Source organism: Geotrypetes seraphini, chromosome 13 (assembly GCF_902459505.1).
Source record: "Geotrypetes seraphini chromosome 13, aGeoSer1.1, whole genome shotgun sequence".
Taxonomy (NCBI): domain Eukaryota; kingdom Metazoa; phylum Chordata; class Amphibia; order Gymnophiona; family Dermophiidae; genus Geotrypetes; species Geotrypetes seraphini.
The window spans coordinates 18,802,498-18,820,242 of NC_047096.1; the positions used below are offsets into that span (position 1 = coordinate 18,802,498).

At 43.8% G+C, this 17,745-nt stretch overlaps 1 protein-coding gene across 2 annotated transcripts in view; it reads left to right on the forward strand.

The window, feature by feature from the left end:
• Positions 1-8,305: 8,305 nt before the first annotated feature.
• GRM4 (glutamate metabotropic receptor 4) overlaps positions 8,306-17,745 on the forward strand; it is a 227,936-nt gene continuing 218,496 nt past the window's right edge. For both annotated transcript variants that reach the window (XM_033918406.1, XM_033918407.1), the window contains exons 1-2: positions 8,306-8,539; positions 11,027-11,109. The gene's annotated coding sequence lies outside the window, so the exon portion shown is untranslated. The remainder of the gene's footprint in view (positions 8,540-11,026; positions 11,110-17,745) is intronic.

The following is a 17,745-nucleotide window of genomic DNA, read 5'->3' on the forward strand; positions in this document are numbered from 1 at the left end:
GAACTGCAGAAGGATATTCCTTTAAGAACTTGAGAACTCCTCCCTTTCTGCAGTTATTCTCAGTTATTCCTTCTGCAAGCAAACTCAGGAGGTGTGTTTTGCTGTGCTCTGTTTTTTCTCTTTATTATTTTTGTTTTTTCGCTGGATTTTTGAAGTTCTTCCTGGCTTCAGTGCTTGGAGGTCCCCTGCTCGGGCATATTTTGCCGGGGAAAGGACGTAGTCCCGCATGGGAGCACTGCAACTCACAGGATATCTCTCAGTGTTTCTGTGGAGACAGCCTGCTTTGGGTCCTTCAGGAGCTCAGGGTCCATCCCCCTGGAAGCTGCTCACCTGCTGATTTGGTCAGAGGCTTAAGCGCAGGCTGTGTGGCCTTGTGTAAGAACCCTAGGGGTATCAGGAAGCCAGTTGCCTAATTTCTCCCTCACCGACAAAGTCATTGCGAAAGGAATCCCGAGGGTGAGCGTCAGTAGCCATGGTCCACTCAGCCAGCAGCCAGATTTCCTTTGATGGTTGAGAACCTGAACAAATTCTGAGGCAGAATTTCTTTCTTTGCAGCAAGGCTGATTCAAAGAGGCACCTGAAGTCACAGTGAGTACTCCATTATGCCCTATGGGGAACATGAAGGGGAGGGGGGATGGGATCAGAAAATTGAAGTTTTGGTGGTTTCTGGGGTTAGTACTTGGGTCCTTCTCCTCTATAGCCCTAAAATTGCTGTTTTTTAAAATTTTTGCCTTTAACTCCAATGGCCTGTTTTTGGAGCAATGTTTTTGACCATGGCCATCTTGGATTTTTAGTGATCTAATTTTAAACTCCTTTTTTCTTCTTCAGAACCACTTGTGTTGATAAGTGTCTGCCTCTGCTGGATGCCCCAGTCCTTTCTAGTCCTGGATCCTGTGACAGTTGCACAGTTATTGTTGAAGAACGGCCATGTTCCACGTGCTGCGGGATGTGAGAGGAAGGGGCATGAGCTTCAGGCTCGGCCTCCAGTCACTCTCCCAAGACCTTGGAACCCCCAAAAACCCAGATAAAATGGTCAAAGGGGAAGAGATCCTGGCTGCTCAAATGAACCGAGCAGCGATGGGATGAAATGCAAGCATGTGGTATCGGAAGATACATCTCCTCTTCTCCAGTTTGGAGTTATGTAAAAAGCCTCAGGTTCCCCATTGCAAAGCTTCTCAGATTTTGTCAGCTTTTTATGGAAAGCCTATTTACCGGAACCGGGAAGTGCTACGCTGCCTATGGGCATACCTACTCCGCTTAAGGGGGATCCTTCTTCCAAACAGGCATCCTCTCCTCATACCATGCCGGCTCCCAGTGTCAGTGACCCTTCAGAGCAGGATTGGGATTATTGGAAATCCCTTTCCATATCTTTGTTTTCACTGGGCTCTTCTGCAACAGTGGATGATATGGGATCTCTTTTGGGGTCCAGCATCCAGGGGGCAGGTGCAGCAGTGGATCGCAGTGATGATCTCTCTGTGCATCACCTTTTCAGGTCAGCTTCAGTCTCCCATGTCATTTCTGACACCCTGTCTATACTTAAGCTCGATTAAGCTCGATGCCCAGCAGTCTTCCACCTTGCAGTTCTCCATCATGTGCAGTGCTAATGCACAGATGATCGTTTTCCGCCTCACCTGGATTTTACCACTTTGGTCACTGACCAGTGGGAGAATCCTGAAGGCTTACTTAATTTGGCCAAAGCTATGTCTTGGCTTTATCTTATGGCTCTGGACTTCCAGCAGCTGTTTGTCCAACCGAAGGTGGATTCCTAAGTGGTGCAAGTGACCAAGCACACCTCCCTTCCTAGTGAAGGTGGAATGATGCTGAAAGATGCACAGGACCGCAGAGTGGTGTGATCCTGAAAAGATAGTTTGAAGAACTGGCTGAAAAGATAGTTTGAAGAACCAGACTATGGATGAGTCCCTCAGATCTTGGGGACTCCTGTCCCCACATGTTTAAGGAGAGCATGAATTACATGGCCGATGCTCTTTATGACATCATTAGAGTCCTGGGTAAGGTTTCAGCTTACTCCATTTCAGCCCACTGGATGCTCTAGATCAGACAGTGGATGGGAAATTTGGCCTCCAAGGCCACTCTCAGTAGATTACCCTTAAAGGGGCAGATGTTGTTTGACAAAGGCCTAGGTGACCTCTTAGCCAGTGTGGCGGAACTCTGCCCTGAATCCTTCCTGGATAGTAGAAGCTTGTGACCTGCCAGAGGCAATAGAAGCAATTTTTGTGCTTCCAGGAGAGCTTGCCAATTTTCCTCTGGTTACTCCTCTCAGAGGCCCTTTTAGGGGTCCAGACAAAGATTTGGTGGTTATCAGCAACAGAAATCCATGGCCAAACAGGACAAACCTTTGTGCAAGATGGATATGCACAGGGCCTGCTCACCTACCTGGAGAGGACCAATGACTACAGGCTTTCTGATCATCTTTTTTGTACCGACCAGTCACTTGAGGCAGGACAGGCCATCCCCCAAGGCAAACATTGCCAGATGGCGGTCTCTTCTTCCTACATTTCTGTTGGGAAACAGTCACCGATTTCCCTGGCAGCACATTCCACCAGAGGTGTAGCGACCTCCTGGGTGGAATCCCAAGCTGTTTCGCCTGATGAGATCTACAGAGCTGCTACTTGGGCTACTCTTCACACTTTTACAAAGTTCTACAGAGTAGATGTGGCAGCTCGAGAGGATGCTGCCTTTGGGTCCTTGGTACTGCAGATAAGATCATCTGTCCCTCCCTAGACATATGACACTGCTTTGGCACATCAGCTCAAGTATAGACTCCTGTGTATCTGCAACAGAATGACAGATTAGGTTCTTACCTCGGTAATATGGGTTCTGTTAGGATACACAGGAGTCCTTACTGCCCTCCCTCTGTGAGCTTGTTTTGATTCATCTGATTTCTGCCTTGGACATTGCCAGTGTCTGTCTCAGGATCTCTATTATAATATCTAAGATAAACAACAGATACATTTCAGATATTGGGGGGGGGGGTTTCTTTCTCTTTCCTCCTGGGAGGGTCCCATTGCTCCTCCTTTCTGCCCTTAGCAGGTTGGATCTGAGTTATTCATGTGAGTATTTGTTGTTCACTGTTCAATATTGATCATTCTATTTTTAAAGTTTCAGAACAGAGCAGAATGTTTCTTGCCATGGAAGTTCCCATGCTTCTCCTTCTCTTTTCTTATGTTTCAGTGGAATCGATTTCTTTGGTACCAACTGAGAGGGGTGGTGGGGAGGGGTGCTGCACTCCACTGCAGAAGGGGAGGAGTTCTCAAGTTCTTAAAGGAATATACTTCTGCAGTTCGTGGGAAGGGGAAATTAAATTAACAGCTCAAATATGGATGCCTGTGTATCCTAACAGAACCTAGATTACCGAAGTACGAATCTAATCTGTCAGTAGGCATCATTAGGTGTCACAGGGTGCCTCGACTTAAGTGTCACTAGGTGCTGTGTGGTATTCTGCATGCAACCTAAATTGATAATTATAAATATTATTTTTTAATGGGTTTTTAATGGCATGGTCAATTTCCATGCCATTTAACCCATTAAAAAACAATTAAGTTGTGTGCAAATTTTAGGCATTGCTAGGCAACTGTGATTAGGGCACCTGACCTAGGCACTCTTTACAGAATCAGGCCCATTGTGCCTATGTTGCATAGGCCAGGACCTGTCTATGCAAATCTGGTTTATATAAATTTAGGGCCTGTTTTACAAAGCCGCGCTAGCGGCTGCCACACGGCAACAGCCCCGATGGGCTTCGGGGCCGTTAGCGCGCTTCAGCTGCTGGAGCGTCTTTGTAAAACAGGCTCTTAGTGATGTAAATATAGTGAGTATAGTTATATGTAAACTTTTTGGCATTTTTATTTTATTCAGGTGACCTTTTTCCTTTCTTTTTTGGTTTTGTTTGAGCTTTGGCACTTTTTAGTGCCATTGCTATCTCAACAATCTATGCGCACAGCTTTATAAAAGATATATTTTTTCAGAGATTTTGTTTAAATGTAGGAGTAGATAAGTTCATTAGTGGAGATGCTTTTAGTTTTTCTTCCTCTGCCCAACCAACTAACTTCCTAAATTCTGAGTGTTATTTTGCCACTCTAGCTATAAAGAGTGATATCTAATTTCATTAAGTGCCAATTTTCAGAAATGAAATTCTATATTTTGACATTGTTTCAAGTCATTGATTGAACCATATCCATGCCATTCTCATCTTGGTTAGGCTGAGAACTTTTCAGCCCCCCCCCTGGTAATGTGAAGAGTTTCCAGAGCTGAGATTGTGATGTCATAATGTCTCATTCCACCAATAAGAGCCAACCTTATCGGTGATGTCACAAGGGCCTGATTGTCCTATACTTGGCTCACGAGGGGGGAGCTAAAAAGTTCTCAGCCCAACCAACTTCCTAAATTCTGAACGTTACTTTGCCACTGTAGCTGAAAAGAATATTATCTTATTTCGTTAAGTGCCAATCTGCAGAAACAAAATTGATTGAACCATATCCACATCATTCTCTTCTTGGTTGAGCTGAGACCTTTTCAGCAGTCTGTAAAGGTCATGTGCATAAGACCTAGTATTCCTTAACCTGAAAATGCACTTGACATGTAAAAGTAGGTTCAATTACACAAAAAGAACCAACCACCGTGAAAAAACAATCTTATCGCCACCGCTGTTCAGTTACATTTCAATTCTTAAATTTTAATTCTCCAACTTTTTAATAACAGGGGTAGGAAAAGCCTCAGAGTCCACCGGAGAAACTTTATTTAGGTGCAGTAACTGTACTCAAAAAGTCCCCTCTCTTTCAGTCATTGGCATAAAAGCCTCCACGCTGTATTTTTTCATCCTTTAATGTCCAGTAATAAGGAAATATCAAAACAAACAAAAAACCCTCTAATCACTTACCTTATATGCTCCATCAAGTGATCTCATAGTTCATGAACTTCTTCATGCTTCTGAAGTCAAAAAGTCCAGCCGACGCTGCAGCGTTTTCTGGTACTTTAAAACCATTATGTCGGGGAATGCTCTTCACGCTGCTATCCTTTAATGTCAAGTTATCAGAAAAACAACATGAGACAATATCAAATAGTGCAGAACTGTGACCATTCTAGCATTAAACATCTCCTACCAGTATTTCCTCACGTTTCATACAGAGTTCAGGAATCTCACGCTGATTTGCAAATGGCGGCTTAAAGTTATAAACCTTGGTAGAGAGGTCAGAACCAATCACAGGAAGGAAAATGGGCTTTCCATATTCAGTCAATCATAGGACCTAACCAATCATTATGCTCTAATAAAAAAAGGTCCAGTGGTGTTCTCTCTGAGCTGGTAGTAGTTACTGCACCAGATTAAAGTTTCTCTAGTGGACTCTGAGGCTTTTCCTACCCCAGTTAATAAAATTTAGAGAATTAAAATTTAAGAGTTGAGATGTAACCAAGTATTGGTGATAAGACTGGGTTTTTTTCTTTTTGTGTAATTGAACCTACTTTCCCATGTCAAGTGCCTGATGTAAAATCTGGTATCCCTAAGTAGGAGTATCTGATTCTATAAAAGATAAGTGCCTATTGCATGCCTCTTAGTGGTGCCTACTTAAGTGGGCATTTCTATGAGCGGAGTGTGAGTTAGGCGTTGCTAAGCGTGAGCTTTCTAAAAACGTAGGCACCTGAAATGTAGGTCAAAAAAACCAAAAAACACCCCGCCTACATTTCAGGCACCTATGTTTTTCCTTAGGTGCTGTTAGCCACGACTCTATAAACTTCGCCTAGGTGTTTATAGAATCGCCTATGTGGCCAGCGCCATTTATTGAAGTGCTGGTCGATTTAGGTGCCGTTTATAGAGTAAGCTCCTAAGGGCTCTTTTTATCAAGGTGCGCTACGGGAGTTAGCACGTCGGACATTTCATCACGCGCTAACCTCCACGGCAAGCCAAAATACTAACGCCTCATCAATGGAGGCGTCAGCGGCTAGCGCGGCAGGTGGTTTAACGCTCAGTATTCCTCATGTTAAACCCCTACCGCACCTTGATAAAAGGAGCCCTAAGTGTATAGCCCTCGATGAAGACTGTACCAACTTTGTTGGTTGGGCTGAGAACTTTTCAGTGGCCCCTCATGGAATACTATAGTGAGTTGGGTTTTTTTTTTTTCTGTGTTGGTCCAGAGGAATAGAACAGGCTTCCGCAATATATGCGGCAGCAAGGGAATCTAATGACATTCAAAAGACAGCTAAAACGCCACCTCTTTTATAAAATGAAATATGGATGAAGGGTGGGTGACTGTTGTGGTTGTGGGGAGGATTGCTGTGAATACTGACGGTGACTGCTGTCAACTGTCAATTGTCCTGTGTTTTTATGTTTTTTAGATTGTATTCTGTATGGTTTCATGTTTGTGATGATATTTATTACCTGTCTGTTACTTGTGCTTTGCTTTGTATAAGGCGAATAATAAGTAAACACAATAGAATAAAATATATACAAGGATTTTGCAAATACAGTAAAACCTTGGATTGCAAATAACTTGGTTTGCAAGTGTTTGCAAGACAAGCAAAACATTTGATTCAATTTTAACTTGATATACAAGCAATGTCTTGCAATACAAGTTCTCTCTCTGACGCTGCGGGAGTGTAGTGACTGTTCTAAACGAGCGAGGTCTTGCAATACGAGTAGATCGGAGAAAGTTATAATGCCGCTTTATAGAGCGATGGTCAGACCGCACTTGGAATACTGCATCCAGCATTGGTCTCCATACCTAACGAAGGATATAAAACTGCTAGAGAGGGTGCAGAGACGAGCAACAAAGCTGGTGAAAGGTATGGAGAACCTGGATTACGAGGAAAGACTTAAGAGACTGGGGTTGTTCTCCCTTGAGAAAAGGAGACTGCGAGGGGATATGATCGAGACTTTCAAAATATTGAAAGGAATCGACAAAATAGAGCAGGAAAAAACGTTATTTACAATGTCCAATGTGGCACGGACAAGAGGACATGGGCTGAAGCTAAGGGGGGACAAGTTCAGGACAAATATCAGGAAGTTCTGCTTCACACAACGAGTGGTGGACACCTGGAATGCTCTCCCAGAAGAGGTAATTGCGGAATCCACCATTCTAGGATTTAAGGGTAAGTTAGATGCATATCTCCTTATGAGTGGCATGAAGTGACATGGGTAAGGGTAAGCTAGATGCACTTCTCTTTACGAGAAGCTTAGAGCGATATATCGGGGACTAAAACTATGCCAGGGTACACCTGGCGGGGCCACCGCGTGTGCGGATCGCCGGACTTGATGGACCTAGGGTCTGTTCCAGAGATGGCGCTTCTTATGCTCTTATACATGTTTTGGGTTATAGAATGAATCATCTGAGTTTCCATTATTTCTTATGGGGAAATTTGCTTTGATATACGAGTGTTTTGGATTAAAAGCATGCTTTCAGAATGAATTATGTTCGTAAACCAAGGTTTTACTGTATCTGCTTGACTTATATAGCATATATTTGCATGGGGGCATGGCCAGGGGTGGAGCATGGGCAGAGAATGGACATGGCATGGCAGGGCTCTCACAAACATGACCTACAGAATGCTGTAACTCAGGGCCAGATGCACAATAGTCCATCAACCAGGTAAAAAATACTGGGGTGGTAGTGATTTTCTTTTACAGGGCAATGCATGCACAAATAGAATGCAAATCACATGCATGCTATTTGTGCAGAGTAGTCCTGTAAAAGAGGGAAGGATCTGTGTCTGGTGCCTGCACAGAAGAGCAATCGCTAGGTACAGATCCTCCTCCTGTCTGCAGCCGCCATTCTTCCTCTCCACTCAGCTGATGGTGGCTCCAGAGCTGCGATCAGCCGGGAGCCAGCAGAGGAGAGAGTGGAAGCTGCTGGCTCAGCTGATCGGGGCTTCCCCTGCTGGCTCCGGAGCCACAATCAGCTGATTGCGGCTTTCCCTGCCAGCTCTTAATTCTAGGCACCCGGTTAAGGAGAAGTTCCCGTGCTTCTCCTTCTCTTTTCTTATGTTTCAGTGGTGATCGATTTCTTTGGTACCAACTGAAGGGGAGGAGTTCTCACGTTCTTAAAGGAATATCCTTCTGCAGGTCGTGGGAAGGGGAAATTAAATTAACAGCTCAAGTATGGATGCCTGTGTATCCTAACAGAACCCAGATTACCGAAGTAAGAACCTAATCTGTCAGTAGGCATCATTAGGGGCTCATTTTACAAAGGTGCGCTATCGTTTTTAGCGCATGCATAAGATTAGCGCGGGCGCTAGCTTAAAAATTACCGCCTGCTTAAAAGGAGGCGGTAGCGGCTAGCGTGCGCGGCAGAGCCCTAGGTGTCACAGCGATTGGTTCTTTTTGTGTAACTGAACCTACTGGCTTTCTTGGGCGAGCTTTCAGATCATACCCAATTTTAGGATCGAGGCCAGCCAAGCGGGACTCCTAAAGCAACCTTAAAAACTCAACAAAATAATCATGCCTGCTTGGGCGTCTTTCTAAAATTTTGCAAATTTATTCATCAGCAGTCCAGTATGTAAATCAACGTGAATCTGAAAGGAGTGCCAGAATAAGGTGAGTGAATCTGGGACACGTTCTCCCACGGTGAGCGAGTGAGCAATTTATAACAGGTCCAAGGGAGTCTCCATGGTGAAAAAACATTAGCAACTTCATTTCAGAACATGGAATTTGCTGGTACCCCAGAGTTATATAATTTAAGATGTTTTTTTTTTTTGTTGTTACCAGAAAATATCAGAGTCCCTGTGCAAACTGTCCTCTCTGTTTAATGCAGCAATGACAATTACACTATGGAAAATTCTGAATGAACCAAATTTAACTTTTTAAACTGTGTAAATTCTTTCTGTGCTGGAGATCTAGGCAGGCCATCTTAATGAGATCCCTGGAGCTTTTGCATCAAGCAGTTCATTAATACACAGACAGCACACAGACAGACACACACACACACACTCACATACCCACAAATACACACATACCACACACACACACACCACACACACATATACACGCACACACACACACACACACTCACACACCCACCCACCACATACACACAAATACACACACACCACACACACACACACCACACACACACACACACACACACTCTCTCTCTCTCTCTCTCTCTCTCTCTCTCTTTCAATAGCCCTTCTCTATCTTCTCTTTTCTCAACTTGTGCTTATCTCTGGTTTGCTTTATGTTTTCCCCACTTTTCTTCTCCTTTTTTCTTCTTTTGATGTTTCCCTGGGATTTATCCTCCTATCCGTATTCTATTCCCCAACCTTCTCCTGTGCTCTCACTCCTTTACCCTTTCATTTCAGATTCAAACAATTTTATGAGCATTATCAAAATAATCTAAAAAGTGATTAAAATAAGAAGGGAGAAAAAACTTGCATCATGGAAATAACAGTAAATAACGCTCTCATCTCCCCCTGTGCAGTCCCTTCCTTTGTTCCTCCCCCTCATCCTAGCGGTATCCCTTGCTGACAAACCCTCACCTGCTCCTATGCTATATTTCTTTCCCTTCACTCACATTCTGAACACCTCCTACCCTCTCTCCATTTCCGCCCAGGCTCAATCTCTTCTGCTGCACTGACTTCACCCTCCCCCCCACTAGTCTCTCCCTCGTCTGCTGTCTTTTCTATTCTCTTTCCCTTACATTTTCTCTTGTGAACACTCTGTCTTTATCTTCTTTCCCGAGTACTCTCTGTGCCCTTCATTATATCTTCTGCGTGACCTCTCTTCTTTTTTTCTTGTAAGTTGCACCCCTCCCCTGATCCTCACCTCCTTTCTTGTATTCTGTTCTCTCTCACTCTTTTCCTCCTCCATATGAGTGCTATTTTTCACATAAGACTTAGCTGTTTCAGGAATAGGCTGTAAAAACTGATCAACATATTTACAAATCCGTTCCAATAAAGAGTCCCAAGCAGACATTATAGGGTGTCCTGGAGGGTTCAACAGATTCTTATGAATCTTAGGTAAAGTATAGAAAATTGGAATTTTGTAATGCAAATAATTTAACAATTGATATTCAGATTTAGCCAAAATCCCAGTTTCTTGCTTAAGGTTGTAATCTCAATGACTTTATGAAAAATTAAGTCTGAGGGATCCTCCTCTAGCTGAACATAAACAGACTCATCTGCTAATTAATGATAAATCTCTGCATTGTAATCCTGAAGGTCTTGAAGCACAATGACCCCTCCCTTATCTGTGCGTTGAATAGCTATTGAGGTATTGACTCGTAATTCTTGCAAAGCCATACATTCTTCCTTGGAAAGATTAAAGCTTTTCCAAGGAACATCCGTTTCGAAACATGTCACATCTTGTAAAACTAGAGTCTTAAAGGTAGACAAAAGTGAATCAAGGACCCTAGGAGGAGTCCAGGTGGAGGGCTGTTTCACCACAAAACAATCTATGGAGGAGCTGGAAGATCCCATTGAGCTGAAATATATCTTCAACTGTAATTTATGAATGAATTTATCCAAATCAATCTGAAATTGAGAGGGGTCCAATGTACTGTAAGAAACAAAAGAAAGACCTTTAGATAACAGCTGTTCCTCAATGTTCCTGATTGTGCCTCTGCTGGGAGCTTGTTCACTGTAACTCTTGTCCTGAAAGCATCATCCTCCTCTTTGTCAGCCTCGATCCCCCTCTGAGTTTTTTGATTCTTCCCTTCTAGTCTGTTCATGAAGTACATGGGAAACCCAATGCTTTAGTGGTACTTTGACCTTCTAGCTCTTTTTTCATCCAAGGCTATACATAACCTTCTTTATAAACTCATTCATCATGCTACATTTAAAAAAAAAATCTTCTGGAGTCTATGCTCTACCATGAATATATCAGTTTTAAATTTCAGATCCAGAAACTGGACATCAAAATCAGTCTCTTCCTTGCATGCCATAATTACTTTCTCACAATGTTTCTTCTCACTAACAATCTGCACCTGTAATCTTTTAATCAACAATAGCATTAAATCAAACAAATATTGATTGAGAATCATGTTTCATTGAGTAACACATTCCTCTTCTTCTTTAAACATTGTAGGTGCATGGAAAAACTGCAAACCCTGAAGAATGATTTCCTGCTTACAATATTGTACTAATATAGCGCTATGGAGTTCCAATCGGGTAAGGGCATTATGTACTATATATCCAAAATCCCTTCCCATTTAGAAACAGCAACGTCATTATTGTCAGTGGACATTAAAGATGGAGCTTGCAAAATTTCATTATGTTGTATCTCTGAAAATCCCAGGCTACTCTTCCAGTTCTGAGCTGTGGCTACCCTAAACACCACTTTCCTTCTTGGGAAGTGGTATTTAGGATAGCCATGGCTCAGAATTGGAAGAGTTCCTTTTTGGAAAGTGGTATTTAGGATAGCCATGGCTCAGAATTGGAAGAGTTCCTTTTTGGGAAGTGGTATTTAGGATAGCCATGGCTCAGAATTGGAAGAGTTCCTTTTTGGGAAGTGGTATTTAGGATAGCCATGGCTCAGAATTGGAAGAGTTCCTTTTTGGGAAGTGGTATTTAGGATAGCCATGGCTCAGAATTGGAAGAGTTCCTTTTTGGGAAGTGGTATTTAGGATAGCCATGGCTCAGAATTGGAAGAGTTCCTTTTTGGGAAGTGGTATTTAGGATAGCCATGGCTCAGAATTGGAAGAGTTCCTTTTTGGGAAGTGGTATTTAGGATAGCCATGGCTCAGAATTGGAAGAGTTCCTTTTTGGGAAGTGGTATTTAGGATAGCCATGGCTCAGAATTGGAAGAGTTCCTTTTTGGGAAGTGGTATTTAGGATAGCCATGGCTCAGAATTGGAAGAGTTCCTTTTTGGGAAGTGGTATTTAGGATAGCCATGGCTCAGAATTGGAAGAGTTCCTTTTTGGGAAGTGGTATTTAGGATAGCCATGGCTCAGAATTGGAAGAGTTCCTTTTTGGGAAGTGGTATTTAGGATAGCCATGGCTCAGAATTGGAAGAGTTCCTTTTTGGGAAGTGGTAATTGAAATCACTCATTATTATTGTGTTACTCAGTTTGTTAACCTCCCTAATTTCCGATAATATTTCAGCATGTGTTCGTTCATCCTGGCCATGCAGATGGTAGTACACTCATATCACTATCTTTTTCCCCTTTACACATGGAATTTCAACTCAGGGATTCCAAGGTATGTTTTAGTTCCTGTAGAATTTTTACTCTATTTGATTCAAGTCTTTCAACATATAATGCTACGCCTCCACCAATTTGATCCACCCTATCAATGCAATATAATTTATTTATTTATTCAATTTTCTATACCGTTGTCCCAGGGGAGCTCAGATCGGTTTACATGAATTTATTCAGGTACTCAAGCATTTTTCCATCTCTGTCCCGGTGGGCTCACAATCTATCTAATGCATCTGGGGCAATGGGGGGATTAAGTGACTTGCCCAGGGTCACAAGGAGCAGTGTGGGTTTGAACCCACAACCCCAGGGTGCTGAGGCTATACCCTGGCATCACAATGTCCCATTGGTTATCTTCTATCCACCAGGTTTCAGAGATGTGTATTATATCTATTTCTCCCATCTTGTTTCTTAACCTTCTGGCATTTGCATACAGACATTTCAAACAGTGTTTGTCATTTCTATTTACAGCTTGCTCAGCAGATGACATGGATAATTTGCAAACTTTAAAATCTATCTGCTCTGTATTTAAGGACACCTGGTCTACTGTCGTCTCTATTGCAACTCTGCTATCAGGATGCCCTATCGTCTCTGTTTTGGTGCCATGCTCTTTTGAGCGATTGTCAGCTTTCCCCAGTTTCCAGTTGACCTGTAAAGAAGAAGTTAAGGCTTTGTGAATACTAGAGGATAGTGGGACTACCTTTAAGGGTTCCATTAGTCAATGTTCCTCCTGAGGCTGGGGAAAGAAAAAGATGCCCACTCGTCTAGCACTAACAGGTCACGCTCTTTTAGAGAGCAGGGAGAGATGAATTTGTGTTGTCTTCTGCTGCTGCAGCCTACACAGAATCAGTAGGCTTTAGAGGCACTTGGAGCAGAGACACAAATTTTGATAATCCTATGCTGCAAATTGACAGACGATATGGTGCATGACTTACTTCTGCTGGAGCACTGGTCTAGGTCCTGGCAACTCAGTTTCAATGCCAAAAAATGCAAAGTCATGCACCTGGGAAGCCAGAATCCATGCAAGATCTACACCCTAAATGGCGAGATCCTGACAAGAACTGTAGCAGAAAGAGACTTGGGAGTGATTGTCAGGGAAGACATGAAGTCGGCAAACCAAGTGGAGCAAGCTTCATCCAAAGCAAGGCAAATCATAGGTTGCATACGCAGGAGTTTCATCAGCCGTAAACCTGAAGTCATTATGCCACTGTATAGATCCATGGTGAGACCGCACCTGGAGTACTGTGTGCAATTCTGGAGGCCGCATTACCGCAAGGATGTGCTGAGACTGGAGTCGGTCCAGAGGATGGCCACCAGGATGGTCTCGGGACTCAGGGAGCTCCCGTACGAGGAGCGGTTGGGGAATTTGCAGCTCTACTCACTCGAGGAGCGTCGAGAGAGGGGAGATATGATCGAGACATTCAAATATCTCACGGGCCGCATCAAGGTGGAAGAAGACATCTTCTTCTTCAAGGGTCCCGCGGCAACAAGGGGGCATTCATGGAAAATCAGGGGCGGGAAACTGCACAGTGACACTAGGAAGTTCTTCTTCACTGAAAGGGTGGTTGATCGCTGGAATAGTCTTCCACTTCGGGTTATTGAGGCCACCAGTGTGGCGGATTTTAAGGCCAGATGGGATAGACATGTGGGATCTATCCGCAAAGATAGATAGCGAGGATCACTGGAGTGGGCAGACTTGATGGGCCGTGGCCCTTATCTGCCGTCTATTTCTATGTTTCTATGTTTCTAAATAATCACAGGCTCAGGGAGATCTTGGCCTCCAGTGTAACATGGAAAGAAAATAATATGATAATTTTTAGAATTCTAGAGATGAATGAAACCAGGGACCCTCAGGGTGGGATCGGTTTACTCCATCTTCCACAATATCTAGCAGAACTTGGAAACATACAGAGGCAATACTGTATATCAAAATGGTTTCCTTATCTAAGAGGACTACTGAAAGGTCATATAGCAGAAATTCATAAAGACACGAATGGTGTGTAATAGGGGATAGTTATTTACTCTTTCAAATCATAGATGATGCATTATGAAGCTTACTGGTAGCTACACTTAAGCTACACAGTTTTATGCCTCACCAATTTGCTGCATATTTTTGAAGGCATGAATAAACATGTGAATAGAGGTGAGTCAATTAATGTAGTATACTTATATTTTCAGAAAGCTTTTGACAGAGTCCCTCGTGAGAGACTGCTGAGCCAAGGGAAAGGAGTTAATGTTCCTTTGTAAATTGGGAACTTGTTAATAGATAGAAAACAGAGAGTAGGTTTAAATGATCAGTTTTTTAAATGGAGGAAAGTGAATAGTAGAGTGTGCTGGGACCAGGGCAATTTAACATATTTATTAAATGATCAGATATCACAAAACAATTCAAAGTTGTTAAATTGCTGTGGGCTGTGTGAAATTATGGGAGGACTTGGGAGGCTGGAAGGAATAGGCATCAAAATGGCAGATGAACAAGGGCAAAGTGTGAATACCTCTAGTATTCACATAAGAACATAAGCAATGCCTCCACTGAGTTAGACCCGAGGTCCATCGCGCCCAGCAGTCCGCTCAAGTCCGCCGCAGAAGGCCCGGTTATGAAGGGCATCAGCTGACCTAGTGTGGGAGGCGTCCGGCAGAAGAGGTAGTAAGGCTGGTGTGGGAGGCGTCCGGCGCGGGACCTGGAAGTAACGCCAGAGGGGAGCGTCGAGGCCGGCACAAGCAACAGGTTGGAGCTACTGCTCATGCCAGCGAAGAGCTAGAGGTCCGGTGAGGGGGAATTGAAGGTGCACGCATGGCAGGAGGAGAGGTGCGGGTGCCCCCACCTAGGGTTGCGAGATTTTCCGTTTGGAAAATCCAGACCCCCTTAGACCCGCCCCCCCCAGGCCCACCCCTGCCCGTCCTATCCTAGCCCTGCCCCCCTGCTACCTGCTCTGATCGGGCAGGGGAGCATCTACGCGTGCGCACATGGAAAGCGATGATGTCATTGCAATGCCCTCCTGTCCGATGGCGATTTTGAGGGAGTCTTTTCAAAACCAGGACAAAGTGCTGGGTTTCGAAAAGCCATCCAGACCTCCGGACATGTCCTCTGGGGAAATCCGGACGTCTCGTAACCCTATCCCCACCAAGACACGCCTGGGGCGGTCTGCCCCCACCCCCACCTTACTGTACCATGTAGCCCTCCATGCCTCTATCCCACTCCCACTCTTTCTCAAGCAGCTTTAAAAGCTGGTTGAGGTACCCAGCAGTTACACAAGGAGGGTAATTCTATAGCAGGTTGCTTATGTGCGAAAGCAGGTACTTATTTCTAACTTATTTTATACAGACCCAGACCTGCTTATATGTCGTTATAAAATATGAGAGGCAAAGCAGTATAACTCAAGCTTAGATTGAAGCTTCAGACATTTATGACTACTCAAGTAAATTGCAACTCCGCCTGCATTCAGCCCGTACTCTGCTCCAAAATATTCCTACATTCAAGTCACGTAAAAAATGTGCACCATCTTGGCACCATGTATACATTTTACATGAGCCCCTGGGTTAATTTTATGAGAGCCCCTTTACATAAATAAATAGCTCTTTATGCTTGAAGATCCTTTATACAATTACTCCCTAAATGACCAGTGAATCATCAACACCCTCGTGGATGCTCTCAGGACCGGGGTGATTAGGGATCCTGCTCAATCCTCAGCTCTTGACGTTTATTCTGTGACTCGGCCCCAGGAAAGTTATCGGGAGCATGGCGGCTGTAGGAATTCTGACAGCCAGAGACTTCAGGAGAAGAGATTTATCCATCAGCATGGATCTTAAATCTGCACCAGCATGACAATGGACACAGTGCGGCCCTGGCACAAGGAGACCACGGCAGGTTGCCCTATCCATTTATTTCACTTCTTGAGATGCTCTGTTTAATTTTCCTCCTCCACAGGGCTGCAAAAGTAAAAAAAAAATTTCCAATCATACTGTAGCTTCCCACGACAAAGAATTCCGACCATTGTTGCTTACAGCTTACTCTTATAAACATTTCAGAACAGTTGAAGACTTATCTTTTTTCTAAGTACTTGGTCAATTAATTTATTCCTGTCTTCTAGACCAGTGTTCTTCAACTACCAGTCCATGGACCAGTGCCAGTCCACAGAAATTTCCTGCCGGTCCACAGGGCCAGCACGTGCATCAGGCCCAAAACAGTGTTCTTCAACCGCTGGTCCAAGGTGCAATCGATGCGGCGTTATCTTCGAGCCAACTCCCTCTTCCTAACTGATTCAGTGCACAAAGCCATGGGCATCCTGCGCCTAAACTGGAAGCCTTCTTTCTGACGTTGCAACGTCAGAGGGAAGGCTTCCAGATGAGTGCAAGGTGCAATTAGTACTATTATGGGGGCGGGGTCTGGGGTGAAGATTGGGTAGAGATGGGTGGGGTCTGGCCCTTGACTTATCCCTGTGTTCTTCAACCGCCGGTCCACGGACCGATGCTGGTCCACAGAATAATTCTTTTATTTCTGCCGGTCCATAAGTGTAAAAAGGTTTAAAAACACTGTTCTAGACTATCGGCCTCTTTTACAAAGCCGCACTAAGGGCCCCGAAGCCCATAGAGATTTAAAGGGCTTCGGGGCTGGTGCTGCGCAGCAGCCACTAGTGCGGCTTTGTAAAAGAGGCCGTATGTTTACTGTTTTAATCTTTTGTAAACCACGTTGAACTCACGGTTACACGGTTAATAAGCACAATGTTATGTTACGTTATTCTGATGGGATTTGAGCAGCTCTTTGAGAGGTCCGTTTTGGGGCAGATCCTTTGTGTCATTTTAGGTCACATGCAATCTATTGCAAGTTAGGTGGATGGAGCTCTGAGAGTGACCCTCTGTCTTTTCCTTTAGAAATCGGTGTAGGTAACATGGAAATGTGCATTCTTTCCATTCACATATCATACGCTGTATCCATAGTGTGCAGGGCTCGGCATATTGCAAATACCAATCCAGAGTTCACTGCTCTGCTAGCATATGTATATTTGTAGGGTGCGGTCAGTTTCTCTGGTGCTTGTCAGTTATTTAGAGATTAATAGAATTAACCTATCTAAACAATCGCCTAATCAGGAACAACACAACCAGACACACTTTACCCACCCCCCAGTCAAAGGCATACAAAGCAAAAAACACTATATGACGGACTATTAGCAACCCAAGCAGCAAGGCTAGACCACCACCGTTCCAGTCTGAAGACCACAATGCCCAACTACAAAACCTTCAGGAAAGAATTGAAAACCATGCTATTCAAGTAATTTGTCAATTGATCTAACTAAACCTTCCCGACTCCCCAGATCCTAATGCATTTTCCAACTATCAACCTTATAATCTCCCTGGGAATGTCCAGGCCAATTCTTTTGTAAACCGCCTAGAACTGAAAGGTATTAGCGGGATAGAAGACACCAATGTAATATTAAGATTCTAATCCAAACTCCTTGTTGAGCTGGTTAGATAAAGATCTACTCTGCTGCGTTTTCTTTGATAATTTTTTTTATTTCTTTATTAAACCTATCACAAAAAGAATGATATATTTACAGTAATTTCCACATTGTCAAACATTGTATACAAAGTTGAGTGACATCTGATTTTCCA